Source organism: Pristiophorus japonicus, chromosome 7 (genome assembly GCF_044704955.1).
Source record: "Pristiophorus japonicus isolate sPriJap1 chromosome 7, sPriJap1.hap1, whole genome shotgun sequence".
NCBI classification, from domain to species: domain Eukaryota; kingdom Metazoa; phylum Chordata; class Chondrichthyes; family Pristiophoridae; genus Pristiophorus; species Pristiophorus japonicus.
The window spans coordinates 44,422,557-44,444,044 of NC_091983.1; positions in this window are offsets into that span (position 1 = coordinate 44,422,557).

Consider the following 21,488-nt stretch of genomic DNA (forward strand, 5'->3'; position numbering starts at 1 on the left):
GCTGTTTTTAAACTTATGTCGATAGGGCTGAGGGAAGGGTGTGGGTTGAGGTTGTTGGGCGGGGGTGGGGTGAGAGGTTTCGTTTGCGGTGGCATCAAGATGGTGCCGTGCAAGGGCGTCCGGGGGGAGGGAGGGGGGGTGTGGTGATTTTGTTGTGGTGAGGGAGGGATTGCACCAGCACTCCCTGCCCCTAGCCCAGGCCGAAGGGCTTAGCGATCCGATCGCTCCCCCGCCGACCCTAGCCCCGAGTGCCCTCCTGGTCCACTCTCCGCTCTTAGCCCAGGCCAAAGGGCTTGCCGGTCTGCTCCCCGCCCCAAGCCCAGGCCGAAGGGCTTGCCGATCCACACCCCCGCCCGACCCTGGCCCCGAGTGCACTCCCGGTCTGCTCCCCGCCCCGAGCCCAGGCCGAATGGCCTCCTCCAATTTACTTACCTGCGCCGATTTCTTTAACTCTCCGCAAGGGTTTTCTGGAGAGGCCACATACGCTGGCCTAAGCAGAACTGGAGTAACTCTCAGCTGGCCAAAGTTCCCTAAATGACTAGAATTGGCGTAGGAGGCTGGTTACGCCCCCTTTGGCTGAAAAAAAAACTTCGCTAAAAAAATCGTAACTAACTCAGTTCCGCTGGTGCAAGTTGGGGAAACTGTGGATTTTTAAGTTAGGCCAAAAAAAGCAGCCTGCTCCAAAAAAAACAGCGCCTATCACTGGGGAAAATTAAGCCCATTGTCTGGGTGCTGCCCTACTTATAAACATTAAATATGATCATTCTTTCCTCTATGGAATTAAATGCAAACAAATGAGCATGGGCCTATGCATATGTTGCCAGAATATTTATTGTAATTAGAAAGAAAGGGGCCAAGTTTCGGCCTGAGTTGCTCCTGTTTTTTTGGAGCAACTGGTTTAGAATGGAGTATCTTAGAAATTGCAATTCTCGGCATTTAGTTTGCTCGAGTTCCAGTCAGTTAGAACAGTTTCAGTTTGGAACAGATTTTTTTTTCAAAAGGGGGCGTGTCCGGCCACTTACGCTCATTTTGAAAGTTTAGGCAGTGAAAACATACTCCAAACTAACTTAGAATGGAGTAAGTGTAGATTTTTGTACGCTCAGAAAAACCTTGTCTACACTGAGAAAATCAGGCGTAGGTTACAAATCAGGCGTAGGGAATGGTGGCGGGGGGGGTTTAAAGGGAAGTTTACAAACATTAAACACTTCAGTTTTACAAATAAAGAGCCATCATCAATAATAAATGATAAATACATCAATAAATCAACCAATAAATCAATCAAAAAAAATTAATGAAAAATAAAAAAATTAAAAAATCAATAAATAAAACATTTTCTACTTACCGACTGCAGCACCGGGAGTCCTCCAACAGCGTGCTGGGATGGCCCCCCCAGTGTGTCTCTGTCAGTGTCTCTATCTCTCTGTCTGTCTGTCTCTCACTCTCTGTCTGTCAGTGTCTGTGTTTCTGACAGCGAGGGGAGGGGGAGAAGGGGGATGGGGGAGGGGGAGAAGGGGGGAGGGTGAGGGGGAGGAGGGAGGTAGAGGGGGGGTAGGGGTGAGGGGGGTAGGGGTTAGGGGGGGAAGGAGGGGAGGAGGGGGAGGGGGGAAGGAGGGGGAGAGGAGGGGAGGGGGAAGGAGGGGAGGAGGGAAGGAGGGCGGTGGGAAGGGGGGAGGGAGGGGGAGGGAGGGAAGGAGGGAAGGAGAGGGGAGGGAGGGGAGGGGAGGGAGGGGAGATAGAGAGAGAGAGAGAGAGAGAGAGGAGGAGAGTGAATGGCCGGGCCCAAGACTTCAGGCTAGATTTACAGGTAGGTGGCATCGGGTCTTGGGTCCCGGGGGGGGGGGGAGGTCGCGGAGATCAGGGAGGGAGGGGAGAGAGGGTCGCGGAGGTCGGGGGGGCAGAGAGAGAGAGTCGCGGGGGGGGGAAGAGAGTCGCGGAGGTCGGAGGGGTGGGGAGAGAGAGTCGCGGTCGGGGGGGGCGGGGAAGAGTCGCAGAGGTCGGGTTGCCGGAGGGGGGGGGGAAGAGTCGCGGAGGTCGGGTCGCCGGAGGGGTAAGAGGAGGACGGGTCGAGTTGCCGGAGGGGGGGGGGGGGCGGCAGGGAAAAAGCGGAGGTCGGGTCGCCGGGGTGGGGAGAGCGGGGGTCGGGTCCGGTCCGGTCTGGGGAGCGGGAGTCAAGTCGGGTCGGGTCCGGTCGGGTGGGAGGTGAGCCTTATCCACGCAGCCCCAGTGAGGCCATTCAGCCAGGGCTAGGGGCTGCGTGCTTTGGGCCCCTCCCACAGTTTCGGGTGCCTGGAGCTACTGCACATGCGCGCCCACTGTAGCGTGCATGTGCAGAGGTCCCGGCACTGTTTTCAGCGCAGGGACCTGGCTCCGCCCCCCACAGCTTATGCTGCACTGCGCCCAACTCCAGAGGACCTGCAGGGAGCCGGAGAATAGGTGAGTTTTTTTTAGGCGCACTTTGTGGCGCAAAAAACGGGCGTCCAGTTCCGGGCTGCGCCGTTTTAGGCGCGGCCCGAAACTTGGGCCCAAAGAAAGGTGCAATGCCTTTTGGACATTCCTGGCTAAACTTCTCCAAATAAATAAATGTCAGTCTTTAATTTAGCCATCTACTATTACTTGGCTCAGTATTATTAAATTGCCTCTTGCTTGATCCTCAAACTTAACTGATGGTTGAACTTAACTATCATTAGTGGGCATATTTCACCAGCTGTAAGCTACGGTGTTGGACAGGTAAGTACTCCCTTCATTAAGAAGAAACATTGGTAGGGGTGTCAAAGTGTCCCACATATGTCATTTAATTGTCCAGCAGATGGTTGTGAAGAAGTCGATTTTTCACTGCATATCAGAAGTAGAAAGAAATGTAATATATAAATAAAGGCAGAGATAACTAAACAATTCATCTGTGGGTGGGAGCTTGCATCACAGCCGACTATGTGGCGTAACATCAGTCCTCATCAGGATTGCTACATGGTCAGTTTTCCTATCTCACCACATGATTGTGACAAATCCACAGAATTAGCATAATCACCTCACAGATGAGTTTGTTTATCTCAGTGAGACTAGAAGTTAATCATTTTTTCCCACAGGGGAGAGATTTACCTTGCGTGCAAAGTGCAACAAAGTCATAAGGCTAAGATTTAGGAAGCGTGGAATATATATTCATCATGCAAATGAGGGGAATCGTATTAAAGTATGCTATTTGACTTATAAATGCATTTACATTTTTGTTATACATAGGGTATAAAGGAAATCTCCCCTCACAGACTCACAGCAAAAGTAGTTGAGATTGAGACGATTAGCTATTGTTGAAGAAAACAGGAGCAGAATAAATATATGGTTTACAATAGGATTGATACTTAGAGATGATTGTAGGCTGACCAGGGTGAAAAATGGTGTTGAGAATGGATGAGTATTTTGGACTTTTGCTTAAAGACCTTTTGGCACCAGGAAGCACAACTTCTCCTCAGAAGATTAACTGATATGGTCAGAATCCATGGGAGGTAGATTGTTATGTGTTTGTGGTTTGTAGAAGGAACATGCTTGTTGGCCTGAATGATTCCTTATGTTCTTATTGTTGTAGTACAGATATTCCTTGTGGTCACAAATAACAACCATTTTGATAGTTGCATTACTTTGGAAATTCTTCTTTCATCTTTTGGTCCTACTATAATAAACTTCCTCTTGTAATTAAGTGATTTGATCACTGACAATGCATCACAACTAGGCTGTCAAAATACAATGAAGAATTGTATTGAACCTTGGTTAGAATACACATGGTTGCCATGTTAAAGAAACGATATGGAGAAACTGGAGAAAGTGCAAAAAAGATTTACAAGGATGATACCAGAAATGCAAGGTTATACATATCAGAAAGGATGAACAGGCTGGGTCTCTTTTCTCATGAAAAGAGAAGGCTGAAGGGTGACCTAATAGAGAATTTCAAATGATGAAAGGTTTTGTTAGAGTAGACACATAGGGGGTTAAATTCATTATTGCCCCAGAGGTGGTAACAGTCTGGAGGCAAGTGTTTTTTGTAATTTCCATCGGCCACCATCTGCAACAACAGCCGCCCCCCCGATCCACACTTCCTGCAGCTGGCGGGGTTTTCACCCGGTGCGGCTACAGGGGGCGAAAGTGAATTTTGGAGCTGGGGCGCTAACAGGGCGATGTGCACGGCGATAACGTCACAAATAAAGCTAAGCACCGCTGCTAAACTCCCGCTCAATATCGAGGGAGTCAGTGCCAGCGCTGCACCCAGGCGGTAAGGTATTTCTAGCCCAGAGAATGTTTCCACTTGTGTGGAAGAGCATAACTAAAGGCCATCAATATAAGATAGTCATAAAGAAATCAAATAGGGAATTCAGAAGAAACTGCTTTACCCAGAGAGTGGTGAGGATGTGGAACTCGTTACCACAGGGAGTGGTTGTAGCAAATAGTATAAATGCATTTATGGGATGGTTAGATAAGCATACGAGGGAGAAGGGAATAGAGTTTTGCTGATAGAGTTCGATGAGGAAAGACAGGAGGAGATTCAAGTGGAAGATAAACACCGGAATGGTCTGGTTGGGCAGAATGGCCTGTTTCTGTGCTGTATATCCTCACTACTGCCCCTTTCACTCAGATTTAGCTCCACTGTCACTACTATATTTGAAGAATTGGAATGCTTAAGTTTCTTGCTGCTGTTTCACCTTTACTTAGATCTTGATTTCTCAAAGCTTTCCTCCTTGTACCCTCCTCTACCCACAGTCTCAACCTATAGCTCCATGTATCACCAAGAACTTTACTTCCTACCTTCATGGAACTGATGAGAGGATGTGGAAAAAGAGAAGTGCCGGAATCAACAGTGATAGCAGAATTTACCGCTCTACATTTTAATTGAAAACCATGATCCTTCCTCATTATCCTGAAATTGAAAGCTATGCTACATACTAGTTGAAATTGCAAATTAAATACATTACACTAAAAGTGTGCATACAAATTTCATAAGCAATTTCTATGGGCTTTTTCACAGGAAGTTCCTCTCAGCCAATCATCCAAATGGCGTAGCGCCCACTACAGAGCACCGAGGACCTGTGTAGGCAAGGAAAGCAACTGTGTGTCTCCTTAACCAATCAGATTGATGAATCGTTACTGAGCCGTACAGTCTGAACCAGGAAGTGTCAGTTGGAAAATTGAATTCAATGTCAAATCAGGTACAGAAAGAGAATTAAAGAGAGGAAAGGAAGATTGGAATAAGAGAAAGGCATAAAAGAGACAGAAGAAGATTTAAAAATTAATTAATAAAAAAAAATCTCCAACAATAATTAAAAGCTAAAGAAATTCGACTCCACATTTATAAATGTTAATTTTCAATACAAGAGAGGTTGTTTGCTAGTAATTAAGACATACCACACTGGTAATTAGACAAGCCCTAACTTTTTTGGCGAGTTTAGTACGCATTTGGAAAAGCATGATTCAATCAAGCAGAGTCAGTATGGTTTTATGAAAGGGAAATCATGTTTGTCAAATTTGCTAGAGTTCTTTGAGGATGTAACGAGCAGGGTGGATAAGGGGGAACCAGTGGATGTGGTGTATTTGGATTTCCAGAAGGTATTCAATAAGGTGCTACATAATAGGTTACTGCACAAGATAAAAGCCCACAGGGATGGGGGTAATATATTAGCATGGATAGAGGATTAGCTAACTAACAGAAAACAGAGAGTCGGGATAAATGGGTCATTTTCCAGTTGGTAAACTTTGACTAGTGGGGTGCCGCAGGGATCGGTGCTAGGTTCTCAATTATTTACAATCTATATGAATGACTTGGTTGAAGTGACAGAGTGTAATGTAGCCAAGTTTGCTGATGATACAAAGATGGGTGGGAAAGCAAATTGTGGGGACACAAAAAATCTGCAAAGGGATATAGACAGGCTAAGTGAGTGGGCAAAAATTTGGCAGATGAAGTATAATGTGGGAAAATATGAGGTTATCCACTTTGGCAGAAATATTAGAAAAGCAAATTATAATTTAAATGGAGAAAAATTGCAAAGTGTTGAAGTACAAAGAGACCTGGGGGTCCTTGTGCATGAAACACAAACAGTTAGTATGCAGGTACAGCAAGTAATCAGGAAGGCAAATGGAATATTGGCATTTATTGCAAGGGGGATAGAGTATAAAAGCAGAGAAGTCCCGCTACAACTGTACAGGGTATTAGTGAGGCCACACCTGGACTACTGCGTACAGTTTTTGGTCTCCATATTTAAGGAAGGATATATTTGCATTGGAGGTTATTCAGAGAAAGTTCACTAGGTTGATTCTGGAGATGAGGGGGTTGCCTTATGAAGATAGGCTGAGTAGGTTGGGCCTATACTCATTGGAGTTCAGAAGAATGAGACGTGATCTTATTGATACTTATAAGATAATCAGAGGCTCAACAAGGTGGATGTAGAGAGGATATTTCCACTCATAGGGGAAACTTAAAATAAGGGACATAGTCTTAGAATAAGGGGCCGCCTATTTAAAACTGAGATGAGGAGAAATTTCTTCTCTCAGAGAGTTGTAAATCTATGGAATTCTCTGCCCCAGAAAGCTGTGGAGGCTGGGTCATTGAATATATTTAAGGCAGAGATAGCCAGATTTATGAGCGATAAGGGAGTAAAGGGTTATGGGGAGTGGGCAGGGAAATAGAGCTGATTCCATGATCAGCCATGATCTTATTGAATGACGGAGCAGGCTCGAGCAGTCAAATGGCCTACTCCTGCTCCTATTTCTTATGTTCTTATGTTCTATGAGGTAACTAGAGGAACTTCATGCCATTTAGTACATTAGAATGGGGAGTCAGACCGGCGAGATGCTGGTTTCAGGAAGCTTTTGGAGGAATGGAGCATCTCAGACAACAAGCTTGGATTTTCCATGTTTAACTTCACGTGTCACTGGAAGTTGCTGTCTGATTTACACACAAATAATGGTGAGTGCTGTTAGCTTCATCATTATTTTTCCAACGTAATCCGTCCCAATAACCTTTTAAAATGCATAGACTATGTCAATGAAACCTGCTGGACATCTTTGTATGCTTAAAATTGTTGGTTAAGCAAGCAGTGATAATTAATTTGCATGTAGATTAAGTTGGTTACAGAAATGACATCCCTCTATAACAGAAAAATCTTAAATGTCGATTACAACAACAACGTGCATTTATTATAACGCCTTTAACATGGTAAAACATCCCAAGGTGCTTCATTGAAATAAAATGGCACTCAGCCAAAGAAGAAGCTATTAGGAGGGGTGGCCAAAAGGTTGGTCAAAGAAGTAGATTTTAAGGAGAGTTTTAAAGGAAGAGACAGAGGTGCAGTGGTATAAGAACATAAGAACATTAGAAATAGGAGCAGGAGTAGGCCATATGGCCCCTCGAGCCTGCTCCGCCATTCAATAAGATCATGGCTAATCAGATCATGAACTCAGCTCTACTTGTCTGCCCGCTCCCCATGACCTCTTATCCCCTTATCGTTTATTTCTGTCTTAAATTTAGTCAATGTCCCAGCTTCCACACGTCTCTGAGGCAGCGAATTCCACAGATTTACAATCCTCTAAGAGAAGAAATTTCTCCTCATCTCAGTTTTAAATGGGCGGCCCCTTATTCTAAGATCATGCCCTCTAGTTCTAGTCTCCCCCATCAGTGAAAACATCCTCTCTGCATCCACCTTGTCAAGCCCCCTCATAATCTTATACTTTTCGATAAGATCACTGGTCATTCTTCTGAATTCCAATGAATGGAGGCCCAACCTACTTAACCTTTCCTCATAAGTCAACCCCCTATCTCCAGAATCAATCTAGTGAACCTTCTCTGAACTGCCTCCAAAGCAAGTATATCCTTTCGTAAATATGGAAACCAAAACTGCATGCAGTATTCCAGGTGTGGCTCACAATACCCTGTATAGCTGTAGCAAGACTTCCCTGCTTTTATACTCCATCCCCTTTGCAATAAAAGGCAATATTCCATTCGCCTTCCTGATCACTTGCTGAACCTGCATACTAACCTTTGGTGTTTCGTGCACAAGTACCCCCATGTTCCGCTGTACTGCAGCACTTTGTAATCTTTCTCCATTTAAATAATAACTTACTCTTTGATTTTTTTTCTGCCAAAGTGCATGACCTCACACTTTCCAACATTATACTCTATCTGCCAAATTTTTGCCCACTCACTTAGCCTGTCTATGTCCTTTTGCAGATTTTTTGTGTCCTCCTCACACATTGCTTTTCCTCCCATCTTTGTAGCATCAACAAACTTGGCTACGTTATACTCAGTCCCTTTTTCCAAGTCGTTAATATAGATTGTAAATAGTTGGGGTCCCAGCACTGATCCCTGCGGCACCCTACTAGTTACTGATTGCCAACCAGAGAATGAACCATTTATCCCATCTCTCTGTTTTCTGTTAGTTAGCCAATCCTCTATCCATGCTAATATATTACCCCCAACCCCATGAACTTTTATCTTGTGCAGTAACCTTTTATGTGGCACCTTGTCAAATGCCTTCTGGAAGTCCAATACACCACATCCACTGGTTCCCCTTTATCCACTCTGTTCATTACATCCTCAAAGAATTCCAGCAAATTTGTCAAACATGACTTGCCCTTCATAAATCCATGCTGACTCTGCCTGACCGAATTTTGCTTTTCCAAATGTCCTGCTACCACAGATGTTAGGCTAACTGGTCTATAGTTTCCTGCTTTTTGTCTGCCTCCTTTTTTACATTTGCGTTACATTTGCAGGGGGCCTTAGGCAGGGAATTCCAGAGCATGCGGCCTAGATGGCTGAAGGCATGGCCATCAATGGCGGGGTGAAAGGAAGGGGTGCACAAAAAGGCATTCAGAGGAATGGAGAGTTTGGGTGGTTGTAGGGCTGGAGGAGGTTACAGAGATAACATGGTTTGGGATAGAATATGGGCAATAGAGTTTTAGATTAGCTGAAGGGCGGAGGTGGGCTAGCCGGGAGAACATTGGAGTAGTTGAGTCAAGAGGGGAAAAAGGCATGCACGTGAGTTGCACTGGCAGAAGGGCGAATAAAGGGTTGAAAGCAGATATTATGAAGATGGAAGCAAGCGTTTTTTGTGATGGAGAGGAAATGGGACAGGAAGCTCAGCTCAGACCCAAATAGGGCACCTAGATTACAAACAGTCTAGTTTAGCCTTACATCATAGCTGGGAAGGGGAATAGGTGAGTTTATGGCAAGGACTGAAGATGATGGGTTTTGTTTTACCCAATGTAAAACCAAAGCCAATGTAACTGGTGGGAATTGGGGCTCATCCATGACTGGCTATCAGACAAGCAGCCTGACAACACAGAGGGGTCGAGAGCGATGGTGGAGAGGTAGATGTCATCAGCATACGTATGGAAGCTAATCCCATGTCTGTACAAGATGTCGCCAAGGGACAGCATGTCGATGAGGAAGTGGAAGGGGGAGGGTCAAGGGTAGATCCCAGGGAGAGACTGGAGGCAATGGTGCAGGGATGGAAGGAGCAGCCACTAAACACAACATAAAAAACACACCTCACATATTTAACATTAATTTAAATTAAAGTTAATAAATGTGTTAAAAAATATATATTTTTCCCATTTTTTTTAATGTTTGCAATTAGGGTTTAAAATAAACTTACCTTAGTGGGCAGGGTTTTAACATAAAAATGTGTCTTAAAATTTTATTTTTATATGATTTTTATATGTTTTAAAACTCTTACGTTGGTAAAAGTAGGCTATGTGCCTGCTTTTACCAGGCACAAGAGTTTTAAGAACATTCGCTGGGCAAGAGATGGGCAAATAGTGCAATCTCGCACAAGCGAATGTCCTTGCTGTCGAGATGCATGCGATCTGTCAAGCCAGAACTTGACATATCGGAAAAGCTGGTTTTCAACACATACACATTGCGCGCCGAAAACTGGCTTTTGTGATGCCTTCCCAGGTTCGTACACACTCCGTATGGACCCGGGGAGGCCGGAATTTCAAGCCCAATATATTCATAATATAATTTGTTTACAGTTTTAAAACATTTTGCAGATCTTTTTGTATTTTATTTAAAGTTTAATTCCTTTTGATTCTTTAGACATGACTAAAGAAAGAACTTGCCTATACATAACAACAGATATCAGACATGTCAAATCAAAACAATTAAGAAACTCTGTGAGTCATTAAAGAATGTCACAATCAGGCCTCACACTAATAGTGCTTAAATTAAGCGTGAGCAATCGCTAACTTCCTGTCAGTCCTGTAAACCTCTGACACCATGCACTGTAAATATAAGTCAGCGCGTCTGTTCACAGACACACCCCTGGAGACAGACCATTCCTAAACCTTCTAATTACAAAATGTTTCAATATTATCTGCAGAATGCACCAACTTGCTCCCACTGTGTACACAGGGGGAAATGGTTCATTTTCTCATTCCCTGCCGCGTTCCTTTGGAAAACCTCTTTGTCCTTTGCTAGATGTAAATTCCAGTGACTTCTAAGAAAAATGTCACTTTGTTTTGATGTAAACAGTGGCTTTTGCCTAAGGATGTTAAAATGTAAACCTTAAGTGGTTTAATATATATATACATAACTATTTCATGAACATAGTTGCAGCCCCGCATTGCTCAGATATTCTGAATATGAACCTGTTTCATCACAATCAGTTCCATTTAAGTAAAGCATTTATATCTTGCTACTTATAATTCTCATTCTAGATTAAAGAGGGGACAAAGAAGTAAGTTTTAACGAGGGGAGGGAGGTGCAGAGGTTGAGGTGCTTGGGCAGGGAATTTTAAATTGCGGGGCCTTAGGCGACTGAAGACATGGCCGCCAATGGTGGGGTGAAGGGAAGAGGATTTTAAAAGTCGGAAGTCAAAATGGCACTATCAAGTAGATTATGTTGGAAATAAGTCCTTGGACTGGTATATTGGGCAATTCATATCATTGTGTATAAATGATAAAGGTTTTACCATATTCCCAATCAGAAGTTTCCTTTTACAGTAAAAAAAATTGGAGGAAACAGAATGTATAATGTGTTCCAATGATAGCCATCGAAGAGGGTAAAATTGTTCTGATCAGTAGGTGCAGTAACATTGTAAAACTCTGACACCATGTACTGTAAGCATAGGTCGGCATTCTTTATAACTATATTTACAATGTTGCTTCACATAATGGCCAGAGCAAATCTTCACACTTACCCTGACCCCGAATTGGACCCATTTGGACACATCACACAACAGATCATTAATAGTTTAACTTTAAATAATTAATCTTTTCATATGGATTTTATTTCAAACTTTTATAATTTTGGCAATGTAAAAAAAGTGCTTCTATAATGTGGCACAAATATATATACAAAGGAAACTTATGCCAGATAGATTTCACCTTATACGTTTTTTTCATATTTGTAACTTGGCAGCTTACGTACGGGCACTTACCTTACCAACTAGATAACATGTTCACTTTCCATTGAAATGCTCGCAAGACCTTTATTTTCTTAGACACCGCACCGCTGATCAATCTGCCAGGCTGTATTTCGAAGACAGTTATGAAGCTAGTCAGCCAGAGTCAACCTACTTTCATTTCACCTGCTGTTTACTTACAGAGTTCCTTAAGTCCTACAGAAAAGTTAATGATTAATGTTTTTTGGTACCTGACGTACTTGACAACACCCAGAGTTAAACACGTTTCAGACTCTTGTAAACTTTCATGAATGGTCGATCCATGCAGCAGAGTTAAAGATACATTATTTTAAAACACAGGATTTTAGCCACTTTTGGTAGAAATAAGAAAACTTTAAATTAACATACTGAACATTGAAAAATATTACTTTGACAGTTACACCACAAATTTCTGTCATACATTCAGTACTGGAGTGTGAGACAGAGTACACAACACACACTGAAGGCACCCAGCATTATGAGGTTGACAATCCACCAGAAACAAAGGCCCCAGTATTTACGGGGAGGCAGGGAGGGTGAGGCCAAAAACAGCCAAAGACCCCGGCAAGTCAGGGATTGTGGATGTCATGTATTCAACTATCATTGTAACCCATGTATAAGCTGACCTAAGTTGTACAACTTGAGAAATGATATGTCCTTACTATACAGTATAAATACACACGAGGCCCATACTTGAGAGAAGGTCACTCTGTGACCAGTTACCTTTATTACCAAGACCTCAAGTGATGAAGCATCCCCTTTTATACCTGAAAGTCTAGGTTAGGAGTGTCTCCCACATGTTCACCCCCTTGTGGTCAATGTTCTCAAGGTGTACAACTTAGGTCAGCTTATACATGGGTTACAATGATAGTTGAATAAATGACATCACCTCCCCCCCCAAAGTCTTATTGGGATCACAGGTTAAGTCTCTCTGGTGGTTTATGCTCCCTTGTAAAGCGCCTGAGTTGGGGCTCCAGTTGTTGGGTGCTGGCCTGAGTGTCTGCTGTTTGCGGTGCCTTAGGCCTGTCCGGACTGTCCACAGTGACTGGGCTCTCCTCCACTTGGTTCCGGTGTTCGGTCACCTTTGGTGGAATGAAATCTACGTCGTGTTCTTCCTCTGCTTCTCCTATGGGGTTGCTGAACCTCCTTTTAGTTTGACCCACATGTTTGCGGCAGATTTATCCATTGGTATGTTTAACTACCAAAACCCTATTCCCCTCTTTGGCAATCACAGTGCCTACAAACCATTTGGGCAGTGTTGTTGTCCCATATGACTACACTATTGAATGGCTTGAGGAGTGGTGCAGGAGGGAGGGATTCAAATTCCTGGAACATTGGAACTGGTTCTCGGGGAGTGCGACCAGTACAAACCGGACGGTCTGCACCTGGGCAGGACCGGAATCAATATCCGAGGGGAGTGTTTGCTAGTGCTGTTGGGGAGGGGTTAAACTAATATGGCAGGTGGATGGGAACCTATGCAGGGAGGCAGAGGGAAATAAATTGGGGGCAGAATCAAAAGATAGAAAGAAGAAAAGTAAAAGTGGAGGGCAGAGAAACCCAAGACAAAAATCAAAAAGGGCCACATTACAGCAAAATTCTAAAGGGGAAAAGTGTGTTAAAAAGACAAGCTTGAAGGCTCTGTGCCTCAATGCGAGGAGTATTCATAATAAGTTGGACGAATAAGGTGCGCAGGCAGCTATTAACGGATATGATATAATTGGGATTATGGAGGCATGCTGCAGGGTGACCAAGGCTGGGAACTCAACATCCAGAGGTATTTAACATTCAGGAAGGATAAACAGAAAGGAAAAGGAGGTGGGGTAGCGTTGCTGGTTAAAGAAGAAATTAATGCAATAGTAAGGAAGGACATCAGCTTGGATGATGTGGAATCTGAATGGGTAGAGCTGCGGAATACCAAAGGGCAGAAAATGCTTGTGGGAGTTGTGTACAAACCACCAAACAGTAGTAGTGAGGTTGGGGATAGCATCAAACAAGAAATTAGGGATATGTGCAATAAAGGTACATCAGTTATCATGGGCGACTTTAATCTACATATAGATTGGGCTAACCAAACTGGTGGCAATACGGTGGAGGAGGATTTCTTGGAGTGTATCAGGGATGGTTTTCTAGACCAATATGTCGGGGAACCAACTAGAGGACTGGCCATCCTAGACTGGGTGATGTGTAATGAGAAAGGGCTAATTAACAATCTTGTTGTGCGAGGCCCCTTGGGAAAGAGTGACCATAATATGGTAGAATGCTTTATTAAGTTGGAGAGTGACACAGTTAATTCAGAGAATAGGGTCCTGAACTTAAGGAAAGGTAACTTAGATGGTATGAGACATGAATTGGCTAGAATAGACTGGCAAATGATACTTAAAGGGTTGACGGTGGATAGGCAATGGCACACATTTAAAGATCACATGGATGAACTTCAACAATTGTACATCCCTGTCTGGAGTAAAAATAAAACGGGGAAGGTGGCTCAACCGTGGCTAACAAGGGAAATTAGGGATAGTGTTAAATCCAAAGAAGAGGCATATAAATTGGCCAGAAAAAGCAGCAAACCTGAGGGCTGGGAGACATTTAGAATTCAGCAGAGGAGGACAAAGGGTTTAATTAGGAGGGAGAAAATAGAGTTTGAGAGGAAGCTTGCTGGGAACATAAGAACTGACTGCAAAAGCTTCTATAGATATGTGAAGAGAAAAAGATCAGTGAAGGCAAACATAGGTACCTTGCAGTCAGAATCAGGCGAATTTATAATGGGGAACAAAGAAATGGCAGACCAATTGAATAAATACTTTGGTTCTGTCTTCACGAAGGAAGACACAAATAACCTTCTGGAAATATTAGGGGACCGAGGGTCTAGCAAGAAGAAGGAACTGAAGGAAATCTTTATTAGTCAGGAAATTGTGTAGGGAAATTGATGGGATTGAAGGCCTATAAATCCCCAGGACCTGATAGTCTGCATCCCAGAGTACTTAAGGAAGTGGCCATAGAAATAGTGGATGCATTGGTGATCATTTTCCAACAGTCTATCGACTCTGGATCAGTTCCTATGGACGGGAGGGTAGCTAATGTAACATCACTTTTTAAAAAAGGAGGGAGAGAGAAAACGGGGAATTATAGACTGGTTAGCCTGACATCAGTAGTGGGGAAAATGTTGGAATCGATTATTGAAGATGAAATAGCAGCGCATTTGGAAAGCAGTGACAGGATCGGTCCAAGTCAGCATGGATTTATGAAAGGGAAATCATGCTTGACAAATCTTCTGGAATTTTTTGAGGATGTAACTAGTAGAGTGGACGAGAGAGAACCAGTGGATGTGGTGTATTTGGACTTTCAAAAGGCTTTTGACAAGGTCCCACACAAGAGATTAGTGTGCAAAATTAAAGCACATGGTATTGGGGGTAATGTACTGACGTGGATAGAGAACTGGTTGGCAGACAGGAAGCAGAGAGTCGGGATAAATGGGTCCTTCTCAGAATGGCAGGCAGTGACTAGTGGAGTGCCGCAGGGCTCAGTGCTGGGATCCCAGATATTTGCAATATATATCAACGATTTAGATGAAGGAATTGAGTGTAATATCTCCAAGTTTGCAGCTGACACTAAGCTGGGTGGCGGTGTGAGCTATGAGGAGGATGCTAGGAGGCTGCAGGGTGACTTGGACAGGTTAGGTGAGTGGGCAAACGTATGGCAGATGCAGTATAATGTGGATAAATATGAGGTTATCCACTTTGGGGGCAAAAACATGAAGGCAGATTATTATCTGAATGACGGCAGATTAAGAAAAGGGGAGGTGCAACGAGACCTGGGTGTCATGGTACATCAGTCATTGAAATTTGGCATGCAGGTATAGCAGGCAGTGAAGAAGGCAAATGGTATGTTGGCCTTCATAGCTAGGGGATTTGAGTATAGGAGCAGGGAGGTCTTAATGCAGTTGTACAGGGCCTTGGTGAGGCATCATCTGGAATATTGTGTTCAGTTTTGTTCTCCTAATCTGAGGAAGGACATTCTTGCTATTGGGGGAGTGCAGCGAAGATTCACCAGACTGATTCCCGGGATGGCAGGACTGACATATGAGGAGAGACTGGATCGACTGGGCCTGTATTCACTGGAGTTTAGAAGGATGAGAGGGGATCTCATAGAAACATATAAAATTCTGACAGGACTGGACAGGTTAGATGCAGGAAGAATGTTCCCAATGTTGGGGAAGTCCAGAACCACGGGTCACAGTCTAAGGATAAAGGGTAAGCCATTTAGGACTGAGATGAGGAGAAAATTCTTTACTCAGAGAGTTTTTAACCTGTGGAATTCTCTACTGCAGAGTTGTTGATGCCAGTTCATTGGATATATTCAAGAGGGAGTTGGATATGTCCCTGACCGCTAAAGGGATCAAGGGGTATGGAGAGAAAGCATAAAAGGGGTACTGAGGTGAATGATTAGCCATGATCATATTGAATGGTGGTGCAGGCTCGAAGGGCCGAATGGCCTACTCCTGCACCTATTTTCTATGTTTCTGTTTCTATCACATTTCGTAACAAAACGTAATCTCAGATGCCTTTTCCAGGTTGCCACATGAGGAATCATGTGTTGGGAGTGAAGGTGCGATGTTCACACTAGGTGCAGTTGACAAAGAATTTCCCGTGAATTCAACTCAGGTTGCAAATGAGACTCAACAGCACTCAATACTGAAAAGAGTGTATGAAAACACCTTGAATGGATGGACTGATCAGTGCATGGACACAGAATTAAAACCATTCCATAATCATCATACTGAATTGTCTTCTGACCAAGGTTGTATCAAGTAGGGAAACAGAGTGGTGGTACCTACTTCTTTGAGAGATAGAATTCTGGACAAAATTCATCCTGAACATGTAGGGATCGTCAGTATGAAATCAATTGCAAGAAGCTTTGTTTAGTGGCCTGGATTGGACAGTGATCTTGAACCACTTGATCATGAACACATGTATAAGATTGACTCAGTTCAGACTTCAGTAACTAAAGTACCAGGTTCAAATAAGTTTGAGATAAAAACAGGATCATCTTTGAGTTTGGAACCAAAACAAAACAGCCCATAAATTGGTTCAAATCCTTCTGTAAGGAGATCAGGAAAGTTCCGCAAGCCGGATTTGTAGTTCATTTAGAAAAAAAGCCAGGAGTTTTTGTTATGTGGCACATGTAATGCTGGGAAAGGTGGCACCATAGTTTTGTTGTATTTGAGAAGAGAATACATACTTGTTTTAATGGGGAAAGCAATGTAATGCATTATCACATGGTTTGTCACATGGTTTAGTTGGAGCATGCTCAGTTACTCTGGCCCAATAAACAATTACATGGACTAGCAACTGATCGTGTCTCTGTTCTTCATTTGTTTTACCCACATATATTACAGAACCTACATTTTTTAGGTCTGTTTCCCACCCGGCAGCTGACCAAACTGATAGCTTGACTTGTGGCCGGAAGGGAACACCAGCTGCAGGAAGCTACAGATTTGGAGACGGCCCCTGGTAATTGGAAGGGGAGAGAGGCCACAATCTGGAGGGGGAGAGAAAAAGGCTGTGATCGGGAGGGGAGGGAGGCTGTGATCGGGAGGGGGGAGGGAGGCTGTGATCGGGAGGGGGGACGGAGGCTGTGATCGGGAGGCTGTGATCGGGAGGGGGGACGGAGGCTGTGATCGGGAGGGGGCATGAGAGCTCACGATCGGATGGCGGGAGAAGTCAGAAAGCGACCAGGAGTGGGGAGCGAGGTCGGCAATCGGGAAGGCTGGGGTAGACTGAAGGCTTCCAGGAGGGGTGGGGAAGCACTCCTGCCCCTTCTGGCCCACAAGGAGTGCTGCAAAAAGGTACTTACCTTGTGGAGCCGGCAGCTCCAGCCAACATTTCACCGACGGGTTTCCCGACCCCTGGGAAACCCGTGCAGCAGCAATCAATTTCAAATCCATCTCCCAATAGCACATTGAGAGCCCAATTTAAATGTGTTAATTAGTTATCCTGCCTCTCAACATCGGGACATTCAAGTGCCCCAATAGCCGCTGCTATAAAAATAGGGTGCGGGTGCAGGCCGCTTGGTTGGGGACGTGTTCCCTGTATTTAACTCTTTTACCTCAACCTTACCCGACCATCATGGGGGGATTGATATCGAGGCCAAAGTGTTGTGTCTGCCTATTTACACGGCCTTGTTATACTTCAGAATTCTTTAAATTGAAGTCCCTATTGAAGAATCTGTAAAGTATGTCAGGAGACTCAGAGGCTACGATCTTACCACCTGTGGTGAGTCCAGGGCGGCCCTGGGTAGATCGGGGGCTGCGACCCCTTTCCTGGCTCCAGCCTGCACCGTGTGAAGAATCTTCCGCTGATGGGTCTTGTTAAGCCCGCCCTGCGAGGTTCCCGGCCAATTAAAAGGAAGCGGGTCTGACGACGTCATTTTATGACATGTCATCAGCTGGTTTCCTTAAAGGGACCATGCCCACATTAATTTTGACAGTTGCCCTTTCAGTGTTCTGCAGCTTTGAGGTGCTGCAATCTTCATCATCATCATCATAGGCAGTCCCTCGGGGTCGAGGATGACTTGCTTCCACACTAAAAATAAGTACTCAGGTGACAGATTAACTCATTTTAAATGGTGGAAGATGCCTGTGGGTGAATCTTTTAATGTGGGGTGGCCGTTGCACAACAGCCACCACACGAGCTTGACGGAACAAGGTCTTAGTCCAGTGGCAAGGAGATCCAAGATGACTGTAGACCAGGCTCTGCCGCATGTGCCAATATCTACACACAAACTCAAACATACTCCTACTGACCTCCTCCCTTCTTCCTTCCCACAGGATCTCGCTCAACATGGAATTCATAGTACGCAATGTGAGCCTTCCCTTGGTCTTATCCATGCTGTCCCACCTCTGGGCTCCGACCTCTTCGCTCCTCCATGCCTCGTCCATCCTCTCCTCTCCACTTCCGATCTCCAGACCTCGCCGGTCCCGACTTCTGGACATAGCCCTTCCCAACCTCCGGACCTCACCGGTCCCAACCTCCGGGCCTCACCGGTCCCAACCTCTGGACCTCGCCCGTCCCAACCTCCGGACCTCACCCGTCCTAACCTCCAGATCCCGCCAGTCCCGACTTCCGGACCTCACCCATCCTGACCTCCGGACCTCGCGCGTCCCAACCTCCGGGCCTCACCGGTCCTGACCTCCGGACCTCGCGCGTCCCAACCTCCAGGCCTCACCGGTCCCAACCTCTGCACCTCGCCCGTCCCAACCTCCGGACCTCGCCTGTCCTGACCTCCGGACCTCACCGGTCCCGACCTCTGGACCTCACCCGTCCCAACCTCCGGACCTCGCCTGTCCTGACCTCCGGACCTCGCCGGTCCCGACCTCCGCTCCTCCCCGATCCGACCTCCTCTCCTCGTCGCTTCCAACCTCCTTTCCTCATCGCTTCCAACCTCCTCTCCTCGTCGCTTACAACCTCCTTTCCTCATCGCTTCCAACCTCCTCTCCTCGTCGCTTACAACCTCCTCTCCTCATCGCTTCCAACCTCCTCTCTTCGTCGCTTACAACCTCCTCTCCTCATCGCTTCCAACCTCCTCTCTTCGTCGCTTACAACCTCCTCTCCTCGTCGCTTACAACCTCCTCTCCTCGTCGCTTACAACCTCCTCTCCTCGTCGCTTACAACCTCCTCTCCTCATCGCTTCCAACCTCCTCTCCTCATCGCTTACAACCTCCTCTCCTCGTCGCTTCCAACCTCCTCTCCTCGTCGCTTCCAACCTCCTCTCTTCATCGCTTACAACCTCCTCTCTTCGTCGCTTCCAACCTCCTTTCCTCATCGCTTCCAACCTCCTCTCCTCGTCGCTTACAACCTCCTTTCCTCATCGCTTCCAACCTCCTCTCCTCGTCGCTTACAACCTCCTCTCCTCATCGCTTCCAACCTCCTCTCCTCGTCGCTTACAACCTCCTCTCCTCGTCGCTTCCAACCTCCTCTCCTCATCGCTTCCAACCTCCTCTCCTCATCGCTTCCAACCTCCTCTCCTCGTCGCTTACAACCTCCTCTCCTCGTCGCTTCCAACCTCCTCTCCTCATCGCTTCCAACCTCCTCTCCTCGTCGCTTCCAACCTCCTCTCCTCATCGCTTCCAACCTCCTCTCCTCATCGCTTCCAACCTCCTCTCCTCATCGCTTCCAACCTCCTCTCCTCATCGCTTCCAACCTCCTCTCCTCGTCGCTTCCAACCTCCTCTCCTCGTCGCTTACAACCTCCTCTCTTCATCGCTTACAACCTCCTCTCCTCGTCACTTACAGCCTCCTCTCCTCGTCACTTACAACCTCCTCTCCTCGTCGCTTACAACCTCCTCTCCTCATCGCTTACAACCTCCTCTCCTCATCGCTTACAACCTCCTCTCTTCATCGCTTCCAACCTCCTCTCTTCATCGCTTACAACCTCCTCTCCTCATCGCTTACAACCTCCTCTCCTCGTCGCTTCCAACCTCCTCTCTTCATCGCTTACAACCTCCTCTCCTCGTCGCTTACAACCTCCTTTCCTCGTCGCTTCCAACCTCCTCTCCTCGTCGCTTCCAACCTCCTCTCCTCGTCGCTTCCAACCTCCTCTCCTCATCGCTTCCAACCTCCTCTCCTCGTCGCTTCCAACCTCCTCTCCTCGTCGCTTCCAACCTCCTCTCCTCATCGCTTACAACCTCCTTTCCTCGTCGCTTCCAACCTCCTCTCCTCGTCGCTTACAACCTCCTCTCCTCGTCGCTTCCAACCTCCGCTCTTCGCCACTTACAACCTCCGCTCCTCTCCACTTCCAACCTCCGCTCCTCACCACTAACAACCTCCGTTCCTCTCCACTTCCAACCTCCGCTCCTCACCACTAACAACCTCCGCTCCTCACCACTAACAACCTCCGCTCCTCACCACTAACAACCTCCGCTCCTCTCCACTTACAACCTCTGCTCCTCGCCACTAACAACCTCCGCTCCTCTCCACTTACAACCTCCGCTCCTCTCCACTTCCAACCTCCGCTCCTCACCACTTACAACCTCCGCTCCTCACCACTAACAACCTCCGCTCCTCTCCACTAACAACCTCCGCTCCTCTCCACTAACAACCTCCGCTCCTCTCCACTTCCAACCTCCGCTCCTCACCACTAACAACCTCCGCTCCTCTCCTCTAACAACCTCCGCTCCTCACCACTTACAACCTCCGCTCCTCACCACTTACAACCTCCGCTCCTCACCACTAACAACCTCCGCTCCTCTCCACTAACAACCTCCGCTCCTCACCACTAACAACCTCCGCTCCTCTCCACTTCCAACCTCCGCTCCTCACCACTAACAACCTCCGCTCCTCTCCACTTCCAACCTCCGCTCCTCACCACTAACAACCTCCGCTCTTCGCCACTTACAACCTCCGCTCCTCACCACTAACAACCTCCGCTCCTCTCCACTTCCAACCTCCGCTCCTCACCACTAACAACCTCCGCTCCTCGCTACTTACAACCTCCGCTCCTCTCCACTTACAACCTCCGCTCCTCACCACTAACAACCTCCGCTCCTCGCTACTTACAACCTCCGCTCCTCACCACTAACAACCTCCGCTCCTCGCTACTTACAACCTCCGCTCCTCACCACTAACAACCTCCGCTCCTCACCACTAACAACCTCCGCTCCTCTCCACTTACAACCTCCGCTCCTCGCTACTTACAACCTCCGCTCCTCACCACTAACAACCTCCACTCCTCACCACTAACAACCTCCGCTCCTCACCACTAACAACCTCCTCTCCTCACCACTTACAACCTCCGCTCCTCACCACTAACAACCTCCTCTCCTCACCACTTACAACCTCCGCTCTTCGCCACTAACAACGTCCGCTCCTCGCTACTTACAACCTCCGCTGCTCGCCACTTACAACCTCCGCTCCTCTCCACTTACAACCTCCGCTCCTCACCACTAACAACGTCCGCTCCTCACCACTTACAACCTCCGCTCCTCTCCACTTACAACCTCCGCTCCTCACCACTAACAACGTCCGCTCCTCAAAACTTACAACCTCCGCTCCTCGCCACTTACAACCTCCGCTCC